Here is a 26,822-nt window from a genome sequence, read left to right on the forward strand (position 1 = left end):
GAGGATAGGTTTAAATTTACGATCCTTTTCACTCACCGAAAAAAGAGAATGTGATTGCAGAATTTACGTCCTTTGGGAATTGCCTTTTTGAGTTTGAACCTTGAAGGAATTTAAAATTAAGCTTTAATTTCTCCATGAGTACATACACGTACAAATCCTTCGATGGTTTGAAACTATCAAAGGATTTATACTGAAATTGGGGGCATATTTGTATTCAACTTTCATTGTTGAAAACACTTTATGTCATTTGATGTCTTTGTTGAACCTCTGATACATGGTGGACTGTGCAGTTGAATATGTATTGGGATGGACAATTGAGTAGTGCGTGAATTGTCAGCCTTGAAAGACAAGTAACTTTAGTGAAATTATCTGATTAATTCATGACCATTTTTTGGTCTCTGATGTAAAAATCTACAGTACAAATCAGGGATCCCAAGACAACACATAAAAGAGCAATAGGAGGTAAGAGTTGGTGGAGAACCATACAAGTACAGATTTCCTTTTCTGGATGTATAATCATGCTCCTGGTATCTTTTCCATTCCTGCTAGTGGAAGAAGCCCCAGTCATTTAATGCTTCTGGCATTGATCTATCTCTTCCAATTTTTCTCCCTAGAAAATAAATAATGCTTTTGTTTATTGAAAAATTAAGAGAGTAAACTAGGCAAGATTGGCTATTCTCTCTCTTTTTATTCTTGGCAGCAGGCTGTTGCATAGAAATAGAGTGAGCAGATGTTCAGTCTCTGTCTTCCATGGCATGTGTTTCACAAGGGCAGATCCCCATGTGGAACAGGGGTTTGCACTTGGGTTTCACTGGCTGTATTTGGGTGGATTTGGCTACCAGGTGTGGTATTTAGGTCTGGGCACCCCATTTGCGTTCAAATATGAACCACATGTCAGTAATGTGATACTGTGATCTCTATCTGAGGACTCTTCGGCCTTATTGCTCTGTTAGTTCAGACTTCAGGAGAGGAAGGGGGATGCTGTACTGAATTTACACACACACATACATGCACAAGTAATTAAATCTATTCATTATGTGTTTAGACTATAATAATTTTTCAAATATATGAATTTAAAGTTTAAATGTTTCATATTTTTATATTTCTAGTGAAATAAACTACGAACGTGGTATAAAACATTAAATGGTACTGTCAGACTTAAAATAATAATAAAAAATCAACTGTCCTTTACTGCCATAGTCTCCATCCCCAATTCACACACCCCAGACTATCACTCTCAAGTCCTCTTGCAGTCCCCTTTGATATTATCAAAATAGCATTTGATTTAACGTATTGATTAATTTTTTATCTTTTGACATTCTATCATTAACAGTGAAAATTGAGTCATCTCATTCACCCCACACCTAAACATATCCACCTGCACTCCTTCCATTCTCCTCTTAGAGTTATAGCAACAATCTTGGTTAAGTAAGCAGTTAATGATATGATAGTTTTGACTATACTAAAACTCTTATTGAGTATCATAGTTTAATGACTCATAAATGAATTTTGAATTGTATTCAATGATACAACTGAGTTTTTGTGATCGTTCATTCGTCCTCATAGTATTAAATAGAATTTAAATTCTGTTTTGAAAATATTCCAAACCCATGAGGTGGTATATCTACTTTTTACTCACTGGTACCACTCTTGCAGCCTTACATATCTGTACTCTCATCTGGATGTGTTTTCCCTGAGCCTGACACAGTCTTAACAATTGATCTTTCCATCACCTTCATCCTGAGACTTCCTATTACTCCTATCCTCTTTTCTGTAGCCAACCTCCTGGATGCTATATGCTTCTTTCATAGATAGTGTGTTGGAGTACATTCCTTAGGACTTCACTTTAAAAAGTTTCTCAGGGGAGCATACGTATAATGAGACTTTGTATGTGTGTAATAGTGTCATCTCTTTCTTTTCAGTTGAATAGGAAATTGCGTCATCTCCTTCTGCGTTGTCGAATGTGACATGGGTTTGGCAGTTGGGAAACAACTTTGCACTGTTGAATGCGAAGAATAATGTGGAGGCCTTGCTTCATTGTCTTCTAGCTTCAAATGTGACTACTGAGAAACATGATGATGACTTTTTCTTGGCATTTTACGGTACTTGCTCTTTCTTGTTCCCTTTTTATTTCTTCTTACTTTTTAAGGAACTTCTCTTTATTATATGCCTGCTGAAGTTTGGTGGTGGTATATTATAGGGTATGTTTTTATAGTCATTGATTTTTTAGTTTAACAGCTCTTGTAAGTGTAAAATTTTATTTCTCTTTGAAAATTTATTTTAGTTTTTCTCTGAATTTTTTGCTCAACTTTATTTTTCTCATTCTATAGTTGGATATTAGACATACACTGACTCTCTTTTTCGTATATTCTTTTTTTACGGTTTATTTATCTTTCACTTCTACTTTCAAGGAGGTGTAGTTAACATTATTTTCTAACACTTTGATTATAAAAAAGAGTCTACCATCATTCTGATAGCGTAAATACCAAAATTATGATTTTTATGCCATCAAAGTTAGAAAAACAAGAAATTATGATAGAAAAATTTCCAAATGTTCTTTCCTGATGTATTGATTTATTTGTGGATCTTACTTAAGTGGCATTGTTAATGGACCTTCTCTTCTTCCGTGCTTGTAATAAGTGAGATTATTTTTCAGTCTTATTTTCCTAGAATTTAACTTTCCTGCATATTTCATGTTCCCTTATCCTATCTTTTATCTGTATTTTTACATTGAGAACTTTTGTCAATTATTTTATCATTCTTGGCTGGCTGCTCATATATAAGACTGAGGCAGCTAAAATCTTATAGGCATTTCTGTTCACAACCAGGACTTGCCAACAGATTGGCTGCCATAAATTGAGTGAGTGAATGAGGAACAAGTCATTCTTTGACAGAGCCACACAGTCGATATTATTAGGTCTTTCACTGACATTTCCTCCTTTTCTGTATAGTTTCTCTCTGGTCTTGTGCCTTTCTTTGCATTTCTATTTTGTGCTCTGCTGGTTCTATGCTTATATAACAGTTGAAAGATTTCACTTTGTTGTGGGTTGATTACATTTAGAATTTCCTTAAGCGTTCATCTATAAATGAATCCAAGTTGGTCTGAAAGTATTTCATTGCACTTCTTAGCATTAGCCAGATTGTTGGCAATGTAACACTGTTATATTACATTGCCAACAATCTGGCTTAATCCAGTTTATTTGCAATCCTTTTGCTTTGTTTTGGTTTTGAAACACATATTCAGATATTAGAATTTGGAGAAGCTAGTTCAAAAGGATTAAGATGGTCAAATCAACATTACAAAGTGGATAGTAATTAAATTTCAGCTTTATATCAAATCAACATCTTTCACAATCATTCGTTCTTCACTTGGCTGGGCGGCAGGCCTGTATAATTACTTGAGTAGACCTATCACTTTCTTAAATGTTAAGGCAGAAAATTTCTTATATTTTCTAGTAAGTATACACTAACTCTGTGGTACTGATTACATTTTATAAGCCAAAATGTAATAAATTTCACTCTGCTTTACTTATATTTATGTTGAGTGTCATGGGCCGCTCAGCTCTAATTTCAATCAGGTAGTCATGCTTGTCAATATAAATGCAAATATGTATGAGATAAAATTTCCAAAGCTTGCTGTCACATCTGTGTAATGTTTTCAGGAATCCACCAGGCTAAAACACACTAGTTGAAAGCACTTTTGTTATTTCACACCAAATAATCATGGTTAAAACTTTATAAACCCCAGGTTAAAGCTTTATATATCTTTTGACTTGAAGCTTAAGATGAAGTTTTTCTTATCGTAAAATATTTGAAACTGTGGTGAACTAAAATGTGTTGTTATATAATTTCACAGTCACTAAACAAAATATTAGATATGTTAACCTTTGAAAAACTTAAGTCTTGAATGGTACCTGGTGTGGAAACAATTGGTGACATTTCAAGTTTTCTAGCAGTTGTCATTGACAGCATGATAAAGTAGTTTACCATATAGTTTTTAAGTAACAGAAAGAAATAGTGCTCCCGGCATCATAAAAACTTATCCTTTCTTAGAAGAGCCTTTTGTTTTATACTTTGTTCCTTTCAGTGCCGATAGACTAAAGACCATGAATATCAACAAAATAGTTCAGTCTACTTTATTAGGTCTCCAAGGCAGAAAACAGTTTCAAAGTCCACAACTGCCTATATCTCGAATTCCAGCTTTTTCTATTTTCTTATTCATATGAAAAGCCTCCTTTATCTTCAGCAATATTACCACAACACTTAAACTCTCTGGATTAACCATATTTTCTTTGTTAAATTTGGAATGAAGGCGCTGACCCTGTGGCCGATTGGTTAAAGGTCTGCGCGCTCCACTTTGGCGGTCTGGGGTTCACAGGTTAGGATCCTGGGTGTGGATCTACTCCACTCGTCAGCCATGCTGTGGAGCATCCCACATACAAAATAGAGGAAGATTGGCACAGATGTTAGCTCAGGGCAAATCTTCCTCACAAATAATAAATAAATAGGTAATAAATTAAAAATTTTTAAAAAATTGGGGATGAGAATAAACCCATAGATCTAGTTCAAATTTGAATACTTTCTGATACTATAAAAATTTCATAATAAGTTTATATAAACTAGGAATCTGTGGGGTAGAAGGGATTTGTATAGATGGGATATGAAAATGAGCAAAAACATTAATTGTTTTGAAGGATTTTAATATGTGATTTACTGAACTCTGGCAAGCAATCTTTTGCTGTTCATAGTGGAAGAAAACAATAGCTAAGAAAGGAAGAGAAAATGACAGAGAAAAACTACACCTTCAGAAGATAGTGAAAAATAAAAAACGGCTGCAAAGAGATTGGTATTTAGTTTTAGGGCTTGAGAATGAGAAGGAAAGTTCTTCCTAAGATACCGTCTTTTTTTTTGTCTCAGATACTTCCCCTTTACCTTTTTTTCTGGTCCTAAAAGTGAATTAGATGGTCAATAAGGTCTCTACAATTGAAAAATAACATAATTTGTGATCTTTACGTTATTTAGATATTCAGTCTGAGTTGCATAAATGTTTTCTGAGAAGACATTTGAATTCATGGGATTGTACTAATACTGAGTTGTTAGTAGTAAACAGAATAATGTAAGGGGTATAGTTAAGAGGAGGGAATTCCTGGGGGTAAAAAAAAAGCTTGTGAGGAACCATCCCAGTCATGTGTGTCATTTTTTCCCTGATACAAATGGATGCTGAGCAGTGTAAAAGGAAGTATAGAGAGGGTATTATTTGTGACAAAGAGAGTGGAGATTTATCAAGAAAATCTCCAAGATTTACCACTGGTTGATGGGCAAAAAAAAGAGAGAATAATTTCTCTAGAGAGTTATGCCATGTGTTAGTACTCTGATTCTCTTGTGAACCATTTTTTTTTAAGAATTACAAAAAAAATATTCATCTTAGTGATTTTAAATAACTTTGACAGCACGTGTGTTTAATTTTCAAGATATATTAATTTTTGAGACCTATAGCTAAACATATTTGAGTATTGTAATCATTTCCTATTTGTGCCATAACATTAGAAAAAAGATATGGCCATATCCAATAATCAATTGTAAAATGTCCTCTTAAAAGCTTAGCGGCTGTTTTTCATGAGCAGAATTACATATGTAAAACATGATTATTTTACAGACATCTAAGCCTGAAGTGCTACAGTCAAGTAGTTAATAGTTGTTAGTTTTGTGTTGTTAGAAATGCTAACCATCAGTGTTCACTGCCACTTCTACAGACTGCTAGAATGTATTATCGAAAATGAAACAAATGCATTCTGTTTTTAAAAGCCTGTAACATTTAATCTGCCCAATAAAGTAGTAAAGTTATTCTAACTTCACACAGGCATTGTCAACTCTTAAAAATAATTGCCTCTGCAAACCTTTTAAAGAATCTTGATGCTACTATCCAACATGAATAAGGATCAGAATTCCAATAAAAGTCAGTATTGGAATTAAGACATATTACTCACTTTTAGGCAGGATGAGTCTGAAATAATAACGATATATCCATGTGGAGCTGTGATATAAGCAGTTGAAGGCAAATTCACATAATTTGAGTTAGAAGCTGGGAAATTCATGTTGACTTAGGAGTTGAGAGTTTAAAAGATTATCTTTTTATTGTCATTAATTCATAGCTGATAAAAGGAAAGTGAGGATCCATAGAGGGTGCTGATGAGCTCCCACAGACAGGCTGGTGAGGATGAATTCAATCAGGAAGAAAGGAAAAAAGCACGTCAGGTAAGAAAGATGAAAACTGACAAATTTAACAGGGGGTTCCTAGGAAATTTAACAGTGTTGTTTTAGAAAAAACATCGTTAGTAAAAAATTCACTTTTCAGTATAAGATATGAATAAAAGAAACATCTCCTAAAGAAATAATAGTATGAAATAGAGCTATGACCTATAGAAGCAACATCTTGTATTGAGCTAGTACATATTTTATTGTTATAGCAATTCTATGATTTAACTTCTCTTTTACTCAGGAAAGATATTAAGTCTTATCAAATACTACTTTTCGACAAACATTGCCTTGTCTTAAAAAATCTGTCATTCAAAAATCACTATATAACTATACATTCATATAATATTTTATATACATGTATATGTGTGCAACTGAGTCAGACAGGTGTTATCTACACTTTGTCAATAGGTTTTTAAAATACTTTTATCTAGTTAAAGTATATACATGTGTATATAAATATTTCAGTATTTTTACTTGTTAGATGTCTTTATTATTTGTATACTGGTTTTAAGAAAAAGGATTTTAAAGTTATCCTTTTTCTGTACTTTAGAATAGTCTCAACCATATCCAAGCTATCAGTTGTTAAACAGGCCTAAGGTTTAACCATTGCAATCCTTTGAAACTGGTACTTTGCATGGAGGCAGTCAGTGAAAATGAATGCAACCATCTTTAATTCAGTTTCTCAGTTTTTTTCTGTAAATTCCTCTGCTTGGGTTTGTCTAGTTGATTTTCAGTTAAAAGTGAGATTTTGCACTATATATATATATATATATATATATATATATATAAAGTATAGAGATATATATATGTGTATATCTGAGGCACATTCTCAATATAAACACACATATATATCAGCTACAATTCAAAGTAAATATATGTCTTATGCTGTCTTTTCCAGAATATCTAGTATTGGGAAACTGGATAAGCTCATTCTAATTTGTATTTCTACTTGACTAAGTGGTAATTTATGTTGAAACAGGAAAAATATAATTGCTATTGAGTTTAAATCAATATCCGCTGAACTTCTAACAACTCAATACTGCAGGAAGTTTATATAGATTATCTTTAATTCTTAACCATAAGTCTTCAAGGTAGTTATTATTTCTTTTTTTTTTTCAGTTATAAGCTTGAGGGGCTGTGATTTTTAAGTAATACTCCCCAAATATTTCACTAAACAACTATTAATTTAAGCACATTATGGATATCTTGTTTCGAAGTTATATATGCTAAAGTCTTAAATCATTCTTAATTTCAAAACTAATTCCCAAATCAGTGGTAATCCAGTACAGTTGTTTATCTAAAGCATGCTACCTCTCATCCAGTCTCTTTATACACACTGGGGATTGTGGAGATAAAAGAGAATGAATCCTTTGTCCATAAGAAACTCATATTGGGTAAAAATATGTACATATAAGGGGCTGGCCCCGTGGCTGAGTGGTTAAGTTCCCGCACTCCACTGCAGGCGGCCCAGTGTTTCGTTGGTTGGAATCCTGGGCGCGGACATGGCACTGCTCATCAGACCACGCTGAGGCAGCGTCCCACATGCCACAACTAGAAGGACCCACAACGAAATATACAACTATGTACTGGGGGGCTTTGGGGAGAAAAAGGAGAAAAATAAAATCTTTAAAAAGAAAAATATGTACATATAATACAAAAATTAGAGGACATTTTAAAGGTTTTTAAATACTTTTTTTAAAGCAATGGGTAACATTTTTAGTTTACATTTAAGCTATTATAAATGTTATATGTAAAAACATACTTGAAATATAGTATTATTAAACAGCGCAGAACATTGAATTAAGAAAACAAATATCATTCTAAATCTCCCACATTTTTTAAAAGAATCTTAAATATGTGATGTATATCCTCCCATATATTTTCCTATCAAAATATGTATGATGCATTTTATCAAAAATAAGTCACTCAGTATATTTGCTTTAAAAGTCCTCTTTCTCTTAAATATATATGGTATTTTCAGTCATAATAAACATTTGACAGATAATTTTCCTTCAACATGCAGCCAGAATAATTTAATCAATCTTCTAAAAATTATAATTCATTTAATTTTCCCAGTATTCTATTATCATAAAATATCCTGGGCATACTTACATAATATTTTATCTGAATTACCTTATCATTTTCTTCTTTTGGGGTAGAAATGAAATTTATTTTTGCTTGGGAAGGAGCTCTGACTTGATGTTTCCCATATTGTACTCATTCTCTGTTATATGACTTATAGAAAGTTATGAAGTTAATGTTCAGAAATTATTTTTATATGTAAGAATTACTCTTTCTAGTTATCTGGTGATTATTTTCTGACCCAAATAGTTCTTTTTTTATGAGATGTGACTTTATTTTTTTATTTTTTTAAATATTTATTTGTTTGTTCTATTGAAGTAATATTGGATTATAACATTATATAGTTTTCAGATGTACATTGTAATATATTTCGAATTCTATGTAGATTACATTATGTTCACCATCCAAAGACTAATTATAGTCCATCACCTCACATGTGAGCTTAATCACCCTTCTCCCTCCCCCTTCCCCTATGGTAACCATCAATCCAATCTCCATTGGTGTGTGTGTGTTTGTTGTTGTTTTTATCTTCTACTTATAAATGAGCTCATATGGTATTTGACTTTCTCCCTCTGACTTATTTCACTTAACATAATACCCTCGTCATCTATCCATGTTGTCACAAACGGCCGGATTTCATCATTTATTGTGGCTGAGTAATATTCCATTGTGTATATATACTACATCTTCTTTATCCATTCGTCCCTTCATGGGCACTAGGTTACTTCCAAGTCTTGGCTATTGTGTATAATGCTGCAATGAACATAGGGGTGTATGTATCTTTATGCATTTGTGTTTTCAAGTTCTTTGGATAAATACCCAGCAGTGGAATAGCTGGATCATATGGTAGATCTATTAATTTCTTGAGGATACTCCATACTGCTTTCCATAGTGGCTGCACCAGTTTGCACTCCCACCAGCAGTATTAGAGGGTTCCCTTTTCTCCACATCCTCTCCAACAATTGTTGTTTCCTGTCTTGTTAATTACAGCCATTCTGAGCAGAGTGAGGTGATATCTCATTGTAGTTTTGATTTGCATTTCCCTGATAGCTAATGATGTTGAGCATCTTTTCATATGCCTGTTGGCCATCCATATATCTTCTTTGCAGAAATGTCTGTTCAGATCTTTTGCCCATTTTCTAATTGGGTTGTTGTTTTTTTTGTTGTTGAGATGTATGAGTTCTTTGTATATTTTGGATATTAACCCCTTATCTGATGTATGGTTTGCAAATATCTTCCCCCAATTATTAGGTTGTCTCTTCATTTTGTTGATGGTTAGAAAACTTTTCTGATAATTTATAGGGTCAGAAGGAATTGGCAATTAAAATGTTGATACATACTGCAAAATTTCACTCTATTAAATTGGAATCATTTGGTAATACTGTCAGTACTGTTTATTCCCTCAGGTCTTTATCTTATCCAATACTGTCAGGAGTGTTCTTTGGCAGTATCTATTCAAAATTGCGTAAACAAATACCCTATGCACCACCAGTTCCTGTCCTATGTTGATATCCGGTGGAAATGCACACATGTAAACCAAAGACATGCCAGGTTATATTAATGCCCATGTTCAGAATAGCACCAGAATAGGAAAAAATATTTAAAAGAAGTCCATCAATAACATAATGAGTGAATAAATATATATAGCAATAAATGTATATAATAATAAAACTATACAAACTAATTCTAAAACCAATAGTGTGAATGAATGTTGGATTAAAAAAACACCACCACGTTAATTCTCTAATATAAAGTTCACAAATAACCGAAAGTACTAAATTATGATAGAAGGTGACATTAAGACTTTTATATGAATAGGAAGATGTTAATGATTGAGAAGAAGCCTGACAGCTTTTTGAGCTGCTGGTAATGTTCTATGTCTTGACCTGGTTGGTAAGCACATGAGTGTGCTTTTTGATAAATCGTGAAGCTGCACACTTGTATTCATGTATTTCTTTATATATTCTAGTTAATTTCATTAAAGAGTTTATTAAAGACATGTTTTGACATTTTTTGCTTATTTAAACACTATTGACAGCTGAGAATGGTAATGCCTCATGATGACTTGTTCTTCCCCTTTGGTTTTCTCTTTTTGTTTGTACGGTTGTTTAGTCTTTAATGTATTCCTTCTTCTCTATTCACAAACTATATTCTCATGGTGTGAATCTCTTTTACTGCATTGTAACACGAAAGCTTTTGTATATATTTCAACTGTTATAATAAGAAGAATGTTCAGTAAACTATAACTTTTATGTGCCTTTACAACAAATTTTTTTTTGTGTTTCTCGTTCAAAGGCCTTAAACTTGGTTCACATTCTGTTAGAGTCCAGTTGATCTTGTCCCAGTTTGACTGATCTTGCTCCCAAACTGTGGGTCATATTTATCTATGTCTCCTGTATTCATGTGCTAGGACCAGCTGTTCTCCAAGGTGTTTTTTTCTCATCCAGGATCATAGAGTGCAAGAGGTCAAGCAAAACTACACAGTCACATTGAAAGACTCTCTTTGCCTCACATATACTAGCATCCCATTCATCAAAACAAGTTGCATAGACAATCTGAACATCAATGGCGAAGAAAAATGTATCCCACCTAGGGCCAAGGTTAGGGTGAAGCTAGTGAGGGAAAGTTGTGCAACTGAATAGTGCCATCCAGTCTTTATTTAGAATTTTGATATTTTGATATCATTAACTTTTTTTACATTAAATTTAACTTTTTTCAAATATCGTATTAAAATATCATTTACTTTATTATTGAGGTTTTGGTTGCCCATTACATTTTGTGACTGAGGAGAATGGAGAGTGTTTAACTCACATTACCCTCATTATTGCCCTGATTCTACTTACTGTAATGAGTCATATTTAAAGGCTGTTGACAAACGGTGCGGATTATATATAATAATATGATACAGCATATGTACAATGATAATATAGAATATTTACAATAGTCAAATATATAGTTAAGGTAATATAAAATAATTTGAAGGGTTTGTCACAAAAATCAGAATAATAGTTTATGAGCTCTATGAGTGTCTACAAGTGGCTTCTAAATTTTGGCACTCAATTTCTTTTTTTTTCTTCTTTTTTTGAGGAAGATTAGCCCTGAGCTAAAATCCACTGCCAGTCCTTCTCGTTTTGCTGAGGAAGAATGGGCCTGCGCTAATATCTTTGCCTATCTTCCTCTATTTTATATGTGAGATGCCTGCCACAGCATGGTCTGATAAGCGGTGTGTAGTAGGTCCACGCTCAGGATCTGGACCAGTGAACCCCAGGCCCCCGAAGCAGGGTGTGTGAACTTAACCACTGTACCACTGGGCTGGCCCACCTGGCACTAAATTTCTTAATCCAAAAAGTGGTTATACACATATGTATTTTATAAATAATTCTAGTAAACTTTTAAAATCACACACACTCACTTCAGTGCTTACAAAAAGTAAATAAAGTGAATGTGTCTCATTCTGATGCCCATAGTTGCATGAGTTGATGAGAAAATTGCCAAAATCTTAACATAAAAATTCACGTCTCCAAGAGCAAATCCAGATCCTTGGTAATAAGAGAAATATTTTTATTTCATATGCTTTATTTCTGTGCTCTCCTTAAACAAAAATGTCTTTACTTGGATCGTGAGTAGTGTTCTTATTACATATGTCAAAAAGATCACTCATTCCTGTGAGATACATATATATATATACACACACATATATCATAAATATATTATACATGAAACTATTTCCAAAAAATACTTGTTTTCTGATTTTTAAAATTCTCTTTTTCAGGTGCCTTGAATATGTGATTAATGTGCCTCTTCTGTAATATAAAACTGCCTGGACTATTTGATGCTGTGAATTTACAGTAGCCCAGCCAGCGTAGGGGGCAGATAGGGTTGTGGAAGCCTAAAAGTTTTAAGTACTCTAGCATGAAATTAAAAATAAATTCAAATTAGCTTAGAAGTCTGAAGTTCAATTCTTTATGTTCTAATTTTCTACTTAGATTGCCTACAAATAATAATTCAGGAAGGAAATTTGTATCTACTTACCCTACCTACTGTGCGAATGCTTTGAAGGCAGAAGGGACAGTGTGGCAATGTCGAGGAGGACCTATCCCACACCCTTCCCCACTGCATTCCAGAAATGGAGGGAGGACACGTAAACCTGGAAGTATATTTCACAGCATTTATGTGGAAACGAGAGGCACCTTCTGATAACCCACATAATTTAAGTGATGTTGATGCCTTCAAAGGAGAAGGGGATCAGAAGGGAAAAGAGAACTCAGGAATATCCGGAATTGCAGGTTGAATCATGGAACAATTTAAGTTAATTTCCTTAAATAATTTCTTCTTATCTACCACCTGAGGGCTATGTGTTTTGTTATACTTCATTCTATTTTCAGACCTTTTATTGGGTCATATTTATTTATTCTTAAATTGCATTCCTTGTACTTGTCCCCAATCAACATATTTATTGTGCCATAACTCCAGTTTCTACTTGAATGCTGTAAAAATTCTCCTGTCATATATTAACTGAAAATCTGAATGCTCATGTAGTGATTTGGGAGTTTCTGAGAAATGATGAGGTCCATGGTATTATTAATTTGTTGTTTTTGTTGTTTCTTCTTTTTTTTAAGTATTTGGTGAGGAAGATTGGCCCTGAGCTAACATCTGTTGCTAATCTTCCTCTTTTTCTTTTTCTTTTCTCCCCAAACCCCCAGTAAGTAGTTGTACACCCTAGTTGTAGGTCATTCTAATTCTTCTATGTGGGATGCCTCCACAGCATGGCTTGATGAGCAGTGTGTGGGTCTGTGTCCAGGATCCCAGCCAATGAACCCCAGGCCATGGAAGCGGAGTGCATGAACTTAACCACTAGTCCACCGGGCTGGTCCCAGTTGTTTCTCTTTTTAACAAAACTCTTATACCATCTAAAATAAGGTGCTGTGTAGAGTGGAGTGGTTCTAGTTGCTTCTTTCTTATGAAAGAAGAATCGAGCTACGTTGGGAAAAAGTTTATCACTCTTGGTTATCTCCTTTCTTTTGTCCCAAGATTACTCTGCATCATGGTCTTGTATGTTCCCTGGGCTTTTTCTTGTTGAGGTTGTCTGTCAGAATAAGGCATGTCAGAGAGGAATTTCACTAACACTATTACCGACATCCTGCTCAGTATAGCCCCGGGACTTCTTGCTGTGACTTCCCTGGATTGCTGCACTGCTTTGGCAGCTGAGCACTTCATTTCCAGTGTGATCAATGCCTATGGCACTCTTATATGTAGAAAGATTCATAGAAATGAGAATCTCTTCAAATCTATAAAGTGAACTTCAATTCCATGGTCTCTCAAAAATATTAATTGGTCTAAACAATTTACTAGGAATCAATTTCTGTTTTTTTGACTATCTTGTATGTGTCAAATCACTGTTTGGGGTCCAAGAGTTATAAAGTAATTTGTGGCTTAGGAATTAGTTTTTTAATGTTTTCAAAGAAAATCCAATTTTATGTTCTCTGCAACTTTGACCGTATCACATTCTTCAAACGTCTGCTTAGATAGCATCTTCCTAGTGATGCCAATCATGAGCCCCCTTTTTAGACATGCAACCTTAGACTTCCCAATCTCCCTTACTTCGTTGTAATTTTCCTTTTTTTCTGTTATGACTTATTGTTTCCTAGCGTTGTATGATTTTCTTAGTTATTAGATTTATTTTGTATATTGGAATGTAAAATTTGAGATGGTAGATGCTTTTATTGGTTTTGCTCCCTGATATGTGCCAACCTCCTGGGCCAGGGTCTGGGCTACAGTAAGTAATCAAGAAATATTTTTTGAATGAATGAATAGTATTATATAGTGTATTCCTGGATTTTTATCATTTTTCATTCATAGAGTAACTAACTCTATTCGTTTTTTGAGAACAATATAATAAATATTGAAACAGCATCAAAAGTTGCCCCATTTACCAGAAGTATGTCATCAGGTAGACATATGCTCCAAACTTATTATTTCTTACTCTGTGCCTTTCCCCATAATTAAACAGCTCTATAAACAGAACTTTCTTAAGAATAAATCCATTGTTATGAACTCCAATATATTAAAACTTGTGTTCTGTAAAAAGAACAAACCATCATCTGTTTGATTATAATTTGCTTTATGACTAGCATAGAATCGCTGCCTTGGGATTCTTTTTTCTGGAATCCAGCCTTTTTTTGATCAATAGGCTTCCCCTTAGAGGGATCATTAGAACACAAGTTGACATTCATTAGTATTTAGAAGATGAACAACATAATGTATTTTCCTTTTGTTCAACAATCTGGTATTATTTACTTCAATATGCAAACTATATTGCAGCAACAAATAAATGCATGGGTATAGTTTCCTAAGTTTTAGATTTAACAATGCAAAAATGGTTCTACTGGGATTAACTCTATATCAAAATGATTTGATAGTTTCACCAAAGAATCATATTCTGAGGAAATAAGTATAATTTACTCAATTCTGAGTTTTGAGGTTAGACTGCAATTTTTGTGAAAGTAAGTGACATTATTTGACCTCACAATAGGTACATTAGGAATAAATGTTTCATTTGTGCTTGCACTTTTACTGTAATAATTTAAATTTAATTTTAATGAGTAACTTGTTAATCATTTAAAAATATTATCTAGGCTCTGCAGAAAAATAATAAAAGTACACAATGTATTAAACTGAAGTTATATTCCTGAGAAAGAGTCAACAGGTAATTCTTTTCAGCATGTTAAATGCCGTGATGTTGCAGAGAATTTTTTCAAAGGATAAATAGTTATCTACATGAAGTTTCCCAGATTTCTTTACTGTTTACACATATTGGCCTGCAAATAGCACAAAGAAACATTGAATAAAATATCAAAGATTTTTGAAGAATTGAAATCTTTCTATTCAAGTCTTGACTTCCACAATTAATTTTTTCATTAGTAAAAAAGTTAAGATGCTCAATTTTCTTACGGTAAATTCACTGTCTTTGATACACAGTCCCGTGAGTTTGGCATAATTATATTATTGTAAAGGCTGCAAAACCAGGATGCAGAATAATTCCAACACTACAAAAAATTCCTTCCTGCTGTTCCTTTGTATTCAAACCCTTCTTGCACTCCTAATTCATGGCAACAGCTAGTTCCTATGTTTTTGACTTCTCCAGAATGTCATAAGTATGGAATCAGATAGTATTCAAAGCTTTTTGAGGTTCTTCAACCTAGTGTAATTCATTTGCAATCCATGTTGTCCATAAAGTGTTAGTTCATTTCTCTTTATTGCTGAGTAACATTCCATTGTGTGAATATATCACAGTTTATTTATCCATTTACCCACTGAAAAGCCATTTGGGTTGTTTGGGGAGAAATTATGACTAATTCCACTATAGACATTTGTACACAGGTTTTTATTTGAATATCAGTTTTTATTTGTCTAGGATAATCATCTAGAAGCATGATTGTTAGGTCATAATATATGTGTATGTTTAGTTTTGTAAGAAAGTAACAAACTGTTTTCCAATGTTGCTGTACAATTTTCACCCTGAGTGGCAATATCAAATGATCCTAATGCCCCCTGGGTCAGTCAGCACTTGGTTTTCTCAGAACTTTTTGTTTTAGCTGTTCTAATAGCTGTTTACTAGTCTCTCATCATGGTTTTGATTTTCATTTCCTTAATGACTAATGATGTTTGGCATCTTTTCATGTGCATTTTTATAGTTTGTCTATCTTCTCTGGTGGAGTTTCTATTCATGTTTAACTTCTATAGGGTTTTTGTTTACTTATTCTTGACTTTTGATAATTCTTTATATGTTTTGAATACAAATCCTTTTTCTACTACTAAGTGATTTGCAAGTACTTTCTTCTAGTCCCTGGATTGTCTTTATAGTCTCTTAACAGCGTCTTTCACAGAAAAAACTATTTTTAATTTTGATGAACTGAAATTTATCCTGTGTTTTTTCTTTTATGGAGCATACTTTTGATATCAGTTTTAAGAACACTTTGTCTAATTCAAGGTCATGGAGATATTCTGTATTTTCTCTTATGCGTTTTATAGATAGTTTTATATTTATGCCCATAATACATTTTGAGCTAATTCTTTATGGTGTGAAATGTAGGTTGCGCTGTTTCTGCTCCTTCTCCTTCTTCTCTCTGTCTTAGTCTTCATCTTCTTTTAAAATATGGAGGTCCTCTTGTTCTGACACCATTTGACGAAATACCGTCTTTTTTACATTAAGTTGCCTTTGTATTTTTGTCAAAAATCAGTTAACCCTATTTGTGTGAGTCTGTTTCTGGATTTTCTATTCTGCTTCATTGGTCTTTCTGTTTATCTTTCTTACAATACCACACTGGCGTGACTAATGTAGCTTTGTACTAACTCTTAAAATCACTTACTGTGTGTAGTAGTTTGCTATGGCTGCTTTAACAATGTACCGCAAAGTGTGTGGCTAAAAACACAGAAATTTATTGTCTCACAGTTATGGAGAGTAGAAATCTGAAATCATAGTGTCCACATGGATGATTCCTCATGGGGGCTGTGAGGAAAGGATCTGTTCTGGGCCTCTCTCCTTGGCTTATCGGCGGCCATCTTCTCCTGGTGCCTCTTCACCTCATCTACACCTTATGTGTTCTGTCTCTGTGTCCAAATTTCCCCTTGTATAAGACACCAATCTTATTGGTTTAGGGCCCAGCCTAATTACCTCAGTTTAACTTAATTACCTTTGTAAAGACACTATTTCCAAATAAAGTCACATTCTGAGGTACTGGGGTTAGGATTCCAATGTATTTTTTTAGAGGGGGGATACTATTTAACCCGTAACACTTTGAGTACACCAACTCTATTTTTCTTTCACAAAATGTTTTGGATAATCTAGTTCCATTTACTTACCCATGGAAATTTTAGGATCAACATGTCTATTTCTACAAAGAATCATACTATGATTTTTTATTGAGATTACATTGTCTAAAGATCAAGTTGAGATATTTGACATCTTAACTATTTTGGGTCTTTCAAATCCATTAACATGATATGTCTTTACATTTGTTTCCATTTCTTTGAGATATTACATCAGTAATTTGACAGACCCTGCACATATTTTATTTGATTTAAATCTACTTTCTTTAGGAGGGGAACTCATCTAAGTGATGGTATTTTTATTCTATTTTATTTTTGTTTTCAATCTTCATTGTTAGTGAACAGATATATGATAGATTTTTGTATGATTATCTGATATCCTGTGACATTGCTCAACTCATTTACTAGTTCTAAGAGGTTTGTTGTTGTTGTTGTTGTTGTTGCTTTTTAATAGGTGCCTTGGGATTTTCTATATTGACAATCATGTTGTCTATGAGCAGGCATCATTTTATTTATTTGTTTAAAATCTAAATGGTTTTGAATTCTTCCTCCTGACTTATTGCAAATGCTAGAACTTCCTGTATGATAAGAAATGAGTAGTGTGAGTAAACTTCCTTGTGTAGTAGAGGAAAACAATTTTATTTTCATCATTTTGTAGGGTATTAGCTGCAGAATATTTGTAGATAATTTTTATTAAATTGAGTGTTTCTTTCTGCTACTCATTTGCTCAGAGTGGTTCTACCATCAAAGAATATTAAATTTGTCAAATATATTTTCTTCATCTATTAATATGATTATTTTTTAACATGTCATTTTATGTCATGGAACACATTGATTTTGTGTGTTTGTGTGAGCAAGATCAGACCTGAGCTAACATCTGTGCCAATCTTCCTCTAGTTTATGTGGGGTGCCGCCACAGTGTGCCTTGACAAGTGGTGCTAGGTCTGTGCCCAGGATCCAAACTTATGAATCCTGAGCCGCAAAGTAAAGCATGCAAACTTAACCACTTCACCACTGGGCGGGCCCAAAATACATTGATTTTTAAGTGTTGAGCAAGCTTTGCATTCCTGGGATAAATTATACTTTGTTGTGATGTATTGTTATTATGCATGCAGGGTTCAATTTGTTGATATATTGTTGAGGATTTTTGCATGAATATTTATAGTAGGTACTAGTTTTATTTTCTTGTATTATCTTTGTCTCATTTCAGGATAAAGTTAATGACGGACTCATCAAAGTGAGTTGGGAAGTTTTTCTCTTCATGCATTTTTTGAAGAGATTGTGAAGAATTGTTGTCATTTCATCCTTATGAATGCTTAGCAGAAATTACCAGTGAAACCGTCTAAGCCTGGAGTTTTTCTTTTTGAAGATCTAATACTACTAATTTATTTTTTAATTTATGGAGGAATATTCAGAATACATATATTTCTTTTTGAGTCAATAGTGCTTTTATTTCTTTCATGGAATTTTTCCATTTCATCTAAGTTGTCAAATTCATGAGCATAAAGTTGTTTTCATTGTTTCCTTATTAGCCTTTCAATAACTGAGGAATGAGTAATGATACCCAGATGTCATTACTGAGGTTGATAACTTGAATCCTACTATCTTTTTCCTGGGTCCTTTAAGCTCAAATTTTAAAATATGAGTAAAAACATTTAAAATGTATGTGATAGAAATTTGTTAATATTTTGTCTCAACAATAAAGTTACTAAATCACTTGATAAGAAAATCTTATAGAACTGATATAAAATGCCAATAAATATTTGAAACAGTAGTGGTAAGCATTTAGTAGTGTAAAACTCAAATTGAAACAATATTTTCACTATGCATATACAAATATTGAAGAATCCCATTGCTTTTGAAAATGGGAATTTCTATATTGAAAATACACATAGAGCAATTTTTTAAATGTGCAGATCTGTTGACTTTATAATTCTACTTTTTGTAATCAGTTCTAAGAAAGTCTTGCAAATATTATACATCAAGAAGTTTGTAGTAGTGTTATTTAGAGCAGAAAATTGAAAAAAAAAGCAGAAAATTAAACTCTAGGGAAAATTTAACATATAAAAGACTATTATGTATGATGGTTTTGTTAATGTGTCAATTTAGGAAAACTAAATTATATTTCCCAGAACTCCTTTTTTTATGTTTTTAATGAGAGTGTGCCACAAAGAAAATTCTCATAAGATTTGGGAAGGTAGAAGGAAAACAGCCATTTTGTAACACACTCATGTTGTTGCTGACCTCTTCCTTGGCATGAAACATATGTGGGGCACAATTACTCTTTTGTGGAGTTAAAGTTTTTATTTCAGTGCTTGGATTGCTTCAAAATCCTGGTCAGGGCAAAATCAGGACATGTTTAAGGTACTTTACAACGCATGAAATTATCCAAAATTACAATATAATTAATACTTCTATTCCAAGAAATTTTTTACACAAATAACATAAAAGATGAATAAAGTTAACACTAATTTCCTGCCATGCAGTTTGTCCATAGGTGCAGATTGCAGAGTTGCAGCTGAAAGAAGACCCTTCATTTTGGTTTTGGATAACTTGGTGAAGAATGCTACACATAGTGGCACTGTAGCTTCTGATGTACCACACATTGACCAAGATGACTAGAACTTTGGAAATAGTAAACAAAAGAGTGATTTCCGGGGGGAAGTGTTTTAAAGAAGATGTCTGTGGCACAGGGCATAGAAAGTTTGCCCAATTAAATTTGGTACATTAGTGTTTAGGTTTACTCAATCTCCGAACAAAGTGTGTGTGGTCAGTAAGTCACTCCTGACATGCTCTCGATATGGCTTGTAGTTTTCCTCTGGATTCTTCAGCTTTGCATCTTCTGGGCTGGTTGTGTGGCTTTAGCCCCATGAGAAAGGTCCCTGGCTTCTGCAAGACAATCTTATTACTAAGGTCAGAGGCAACAAGACCAGACACAGGTTTCAATCTATCCTCATGGAATGCAGCTCCTGCTCAGAGATTCAACGTGCTTGCGACCTCCCTTTCTGACTGCCCATCTACTTCAAGCTCCAACATCAGACCTGGAGACAACAGCCTTGCGGAGACTGCTGAACCACGTCTCCATTTCATAAGCCAACTCCCCGTAAAAGATAGATAGATAAATGACTGACAGACAAATAGATAATTGGAAGATAGATACATGGATATCTAGATATAGATTTACTAATAAAATCTCCTATTGGTTCTGTCTCTATAGTTGAACGCTGCTTGATACATTATTCAAGCAAGAATATTTTTAAAGAATTGCTATTAATATATTATTTAATGGAAAATATGGTAGGAAAAAGTGACATATGAAAGATGATTCCTGAAATATCCAAAGCCATTTTTGTTTTTTAAAGATTGGCACCTGAGCTAATATCTGCTGCCAATCTTCCTTTTTTTAAATTATTTTCTTGGAAGCCCCCCAGTACATAGCTGTATATTCTAGTTGTAGGTCCTTCTGGTTGTGCTATGAGGGATGCTGCCTCAGCATGGCCTGATGTGCGGTGCTAGGTCCACACCCAGGATCTGAACAGTGAAACACTGGGCCACTGAAGCAGAGCATGTTAACTTAACCACTGGGCCACAGGGCCGGCCTCCCACAGCTGTTTTTGATGAAATAAATTTAACACAGTGTTAATGGTATTTGTTATTGCTTGAATTATTCATCCTCTTCCCCAATTCATATGTTGAAATCCTAAGCACTCATCTCCATACCTCAGATTGTGGCCTTATCTGGAGATAGGGTCTTTACAGATGTGATCAAGTTAAAATGAGGTCATTAGGGTGAACCCTAATTCAAAATGACTGATGTCCTTATAAGAAAGGGAAATTTGGAGACAGACATGCACACAGGGAGAATGCTATGTGAACATCAAGGCAAAGATTAGGGTGATGTATCTACAAGCCAAGAAAACAAAAGTTGGCCAGCAGGGGCGCAGAACAAAGAGTGAAGTAAAGAATCGTTTCTCCTTCGTAGTCAGAAGAAATCAATCCTGCTGACGCCATTCCTGCTTCGTCTTCAATTTCTAGCCTTCAGAACTCGGAGACAATAAATTTCTGTTGTTTAAGCCCTTCAGTTTGTGGTATTTACTTAAGGCAGCCCTAGCAAACTAATATTATATTTATGTATTCTTAAATTAAATGATGGATTCTTAAGTTACAATTTTTTATTAAGGTAAATTGGTATATAACATTATATAAGTTTCAAATGTGCAACGTTATAATTTGACATCTGTGTACACTACAAAGTAATCACCACGAAAAGTTTAGTTATCATCCTTTACCAGATAATTGACCCCTTTCACCCACTTTGCCCTCCCCATAAATTCCTTCCCCTCTGGTAACCATCAATCTTTTCTCTGTACCTATGAGTCTGTTTTTGTTTTGTTCATTTTTTTTTATATTCCACGTATGAGTGAAATCATACAATATTTGTCTTTCTCCATCTGACTTATCTCACTTATCATAATACCCTCAAGTTCCATCCATGTTGTTGCAAATGGCAATATTTCATTCTTTTTATGGCTGAGTAGTATTCCATCATATACCACATCTTCTTTATCCATTCATCCATCAATGGACTCTAAAGTTTTTTCCATATCTTGGTTATTGTAAATAATGCTGCAGTGAATATAAGGATGCATGTATCTTTTTGAATTAGTGTTTTTGTATTCTTCAGATAAACACCTAGAAGTGGAATAGCTAGATCATGTGGTAGTTTGATTCCTAATTTTTTGAGGAATCTCCATACTATTTTCCATGGTAGCTACACCAATTTACATTCCCATCAATCGGATGCTAGTGTTCCTGTTTCTCCACATTCTCTCTAACACTTGTTATTTCCTATCTTTTTGATAATAGCCATTCTAATAGGTGTGAGGTGATATCTCAGTGTGGTTTTGATTTGCATTTCCCTAAAAATCAGGGATGCTGAACATCTTTTCATGTGTCTTTGGGCATCTGTATGTCTTCTTTGGAAAAATGTCTATTTAGGTCCTTCGCCCATTTTTTAACCAGGTTTTTTGTTTTTTTATTGTTGCATTGTGAGTTCTTTATATATTTTGGATATTAACTCCTTGTCAGATTGATGATTTGCAAATATCTTCTCCCATTTAGTAAGTTGCTTTTTTGTTCTGAGGATGGTTTCCTTTGCTGTGCAGAAGCTTTTTAGTTTGATATAGTCTCATTTGTTTATTTTTTGTTTTGTTTCCCTTGCCTTTGGAGTTGGTTTCACAAAGATTCCTCTAAGACCCATGTCAAGGAGCTTACCACCTATATGAAAATTCCTTCTTGGAATTTTATCATTTCAGGTCTTCAGTCAATCCTTTAATCTGTTTAGAGTTAATTTTTGTGTATAGTGTAAGATAGTGATCTAGTTTCATTCTTTTGCATGTGGCGGTCCAGTCTTAAATTAAGCTTTTTAAACAGTTTTTTCAAAGTGTACTTCAAGGAACACAGTTTTATTTTTCAGTTTTAAAAATGAAAATAATGTTTACTGATTTGATGTTTTATTAAGTACTTCTAGGAAGCAATAGCATTCTAGTTAATATTTAATTGATGGTGGAGAATTTATTTTCCTGGGAGAAATTTCCTCACAGTGTTGGCATATTCGTGTAAATAAAGCATGGGCCACTACATTACTCACTTTAAGCATATTATTTTTAGTGATTTCATAAAATGTTGACATTTAAATCAATTATTTTTTATTTGTTTCCTCTAATTAAGATCCCTTTGTATCATCCTAATTTTACTGCCAAACTAAAGTCACCTCCGTTAGTATGACTTCTTATTAGTCAGATGGCTTAAAACGCTTCTGCCTCTGCATACCTTTGAAGGATGCGTGAAATTTTTACATCAGATTTATGATTAGTAAGCATGATCAGGCCTCTAAATTTGCTTGCTTGTATTCTATGTGTTTGTTCTCATTTTTGTTTTATTCCTGAATTTATTTAGGATGTTTGTGTTTCTAGAATTCGGATCCACAAAACCCAAATCCATGTCCCTTCTCTGCTTCAAATTTTATGATAGATCTCTGAACAGTACACTTTAGGCGTCTGTCCACATTGTCCATATAAAAAGAGAAACTTTTGTCTAAAACCTTCGGAATTAGTCTCTGCTTTTATCTTCTATAATCTTTAGGAGGTCAAACAACTACCTGATGGTGACTGTTTTGTAAGGAATAATCAGGTTACTTAAAATGAGTTTTTTTTCCTGATGATCAGCCTGGTGCAGACACAGAATAGTAGCATGGAGAGACTTACAAAGCGAAAGTGATTTACGTACTCACAGGTCCTAAAAAAGGGAGGTATTGCATGCCTAGGCGGCCAAACACAGGGTACCCAAAACCCCAAGGTGGCGTTTCTCTAGCCAAATGCACAGAGAGAGACAAACAACTGGTAGGCAGCTATCTTTACTGGTAGTCAAGGGTGGAGTGGCTATATAGCACCCTGGAAGCACATTCTTGGTTAATTTGAATGTATTGAATCAACAGGAAGGTGTGATCTTGGGGGAAAATGGAGACATCATCACAAAGCTTTTCACTTGGTTGCGTATGTTTAAGTGGATGAATGTTGAGCAGACTCAGGGACACTAGGTAATGGGTCAAAGAGAAGTGGGCAGGGGAGGGACATTGAGGCAACAGAAATTTTACCCTTACATGACAATGACAAAATTTAAAGCCTTTGTAGATACAGTCAAATTAGGATAAGATCATACAATGTGAGCTTTAAATCCAATGACTGGTGTTCTTATAATGAGAGGGGGATTTGGACAGGACACCGACATACACAGAGTGAAGATAGCCATGTGAAAAAGTCACAGAAATTGGAGTGATGCAGCTACAAGCCTTGGAATGCCAAGGATTGCCAGCAACCACCAGAAGCTAAGAAAAGGAAGGATCATCAGAGTGCTCCACCCACACAATACACAGAACTGTAGGACTTGCTTGAAGCTGTCCTGAGCTAGTGTGTCGATTTTCCCCAAACCCTACTGAAGCCTCTTCTACTGGGTCATGCCTCCAGTAGAGGTTCAGAGAAGGCCATTCTTTGAAGTAGAAAGTTTCTTCTGTGTATTCTGGAGGGATTTAGGAATCCCCGCAGCTTGGCTGGGGAATCCCAGAGCGAGCCTTCAATGCAGGAGAATCCATTCACAGCTCCCAGCACTGAGAAGGAAGATACCTTGAAGGCCTTCTCTGAATTTCTTCTCAGTGCCTGTGACTCTGTGTGTCTCCCCATGGTGACAGTGGTTTCTCGAGAGGCTTGGACAGCGTGAAGCTTGAGGAAGAGAAGAATGTAAGGGCAAGCCAGGCTGAGAAGCACAAGGTTGCAACTACTTAACTGGCCTTCTGAAAGCCTCAGTGGTACTATTCTTGCCACAACCTTTACTTTGGTTTTAAAAAATAAAGTGTAGTGTTTCATTATAAAATTAAAAATATATATATATGAGGGGTGGAACAGTTGAGAAGAACTGTTGAGTTTGACAATTAAGGACAACTCCTACTCCGAGGCCGAAACTAAAAATGGTTTGAATTTAGTTAATTCAGTAAGCAGAAAGGGGTGTTACTAGAGATAATGTCAAGTTATCCAAATTTTCTTGGTTATATAGAAAGAACCATCTCTAGATGAGATTGGTGAAGGTGAATTAAAAAAATAAAACAGAAATGGTGGCAGTGATGGAGAGCAGGGAGCAACCCCGCACGAGACACATGAATAAAACCAAGGTGCATGAACACTGACTACAAAAAGACCTTATTCATATGGAGTCAGAAGTGTCCAAAGATTGAAAGAGTGATTGATATTGCTTTATGCTCATATGGTCTTGAAAATAAGGACTATAGGTATCTTTGGAAATACATTTGTTCTGTTTTTTGTTTTGTTTTATTATAGGGAAAGAAATAATTATGGGCACATTACAGTCCTGTAAATGGATGGTTCTCACTGAACCAGCAAGAAAAAACCTTTGAGTAATGGTACCAACCCTCTTGAACAGGATATTTTGAGATCCAAGCATATGCCTATTAACATTGGAAATTTTACTGGACATTTGAGATCTAATCCTTGACTGGTTTGACTTTTACTTTCTTATTCATGGAAATAGAAATAGACATGAAAGTAAAAGAACGAGTCTATCAGGCTATGCAAATATAAATGTGTATACAGACATCCACATTCACAAACCCATTTCAAAATATTCACCATTCAGTTAGGTTCTATTGTATTCACAGTGACAAGATTTCTGTACATAAAATGTTCACATTTGCTTGAGAGGCAGAAATACAAATTTTTAAAAAGTGAGATAAATGCATCAACAAATACATGTTCAATGTTCTATTATTATGTTAAGGGATCAAATCTTTTTGGAGAGTGATTAGGGAAATTTTCACCATGCTAGGGAATGAATGATTTGAACAGATATCTGTTTGCTTGCTTTCAATTTGTTTGGATTCTGTAAGGGTAGATGGCATGCCTGTTCTGTCCATGTACTCAGTGCATGTACAGGCCTGCCAAACAGCTCTTAAGTCAGTATTTATGATATAGAGGAATGAATCATCGAACAGAAATCAATAGTGTATTGGAATGAGATCTTCTATAATTTATACCTCTTTTTAAGTTTTCATCAGCAACTTCTGATGCCAAAATAGCTTGAAGTTTTCATTATTATGCTTCACGATTAAGGCAGTAAAGTCTTTTCTGTGTTGTTTCTCTCTTATCCCCTGAACAATGGCTGTCTTTATAGTCTGTAGAATAAAATCAAAAACAAATGATAAACTGTTACAATCTGCCACGTTATAAATTTCCTAATAGATTTCACACTATGTTTTCTCTAAATCCCTTAATTCTAACCAAATTGCTTTTTTCACTTTCCCTATACAAAACCACAGATACTTATTTATCTCTAATATTTTTCACAATATTCCATAGATTTTGTAAAATTGTGTTTTGATTTTTCACTCACCAACGTTCTTTATGTCTGTCAAGACCTGGTTAAGGACCACTTCCAGAAAAACCGTCCCCAGAGTGCTCTAGTGATCACGCCAGTTCTCAAAACTTTCATTGCTCTTGTAGTTTAGAGCATTTACTTTGTCCTATGCTACTTTGGGTGATTATTTATCTGCATCCTCCACTAAAATATTGTCAACACAATTAAGGCATTTTTTATATAACATAATTACTCAATGTAATTAATCAAAGTGATGATATTGAACTGCTCAGGTGCCATATCATAAATGATTTAAACTTCAGAGAGTCAGAGAAACAAAAGGGTAAGAAACTACTATTCTACACATCATTAGGGTCAACCAGGAATTGTAATCAAGGTCACATAATTTTCATACCATCCAATTCTGAAGTTCAGTTCCTGGAGAGTGAAGTTGGCTCTGACACTATCTGAATGTCCCATTCCAGAGTAACCACAGAGAGAAAGATGTGCCCCAGCAGCAATGTCCTATAATTTGTTTTCCATCCTGCAACTTAGTTATCTCTCTTCTACTCAATGGAGAAGAGACCTGTCGAGAGTAATAGAACCTATAATGATGGTGGAAGCAGTGTATTGTTAAATCCTGGGAAGGTCCTATCTCTTTAGACATATGCATAGGTCCTGAGACTCCAAACAGTCATTGAGCTGATAACTTTGCAACTTAGCTGTTCTAC

This window comes from Equus przewalskii, chromosome 16 (genome assembly GCF_037783145.1).
Source record: "Equus przewalskii isolate Varuska chromosome 16, EquPr2, whole genome shotgun sequence".
Lineage (NCBI taxonomy): Eukaryota > Metazoa > Chordata > Mammalia > Perissodactyla > Equidae > Equus > Equus przewalskii.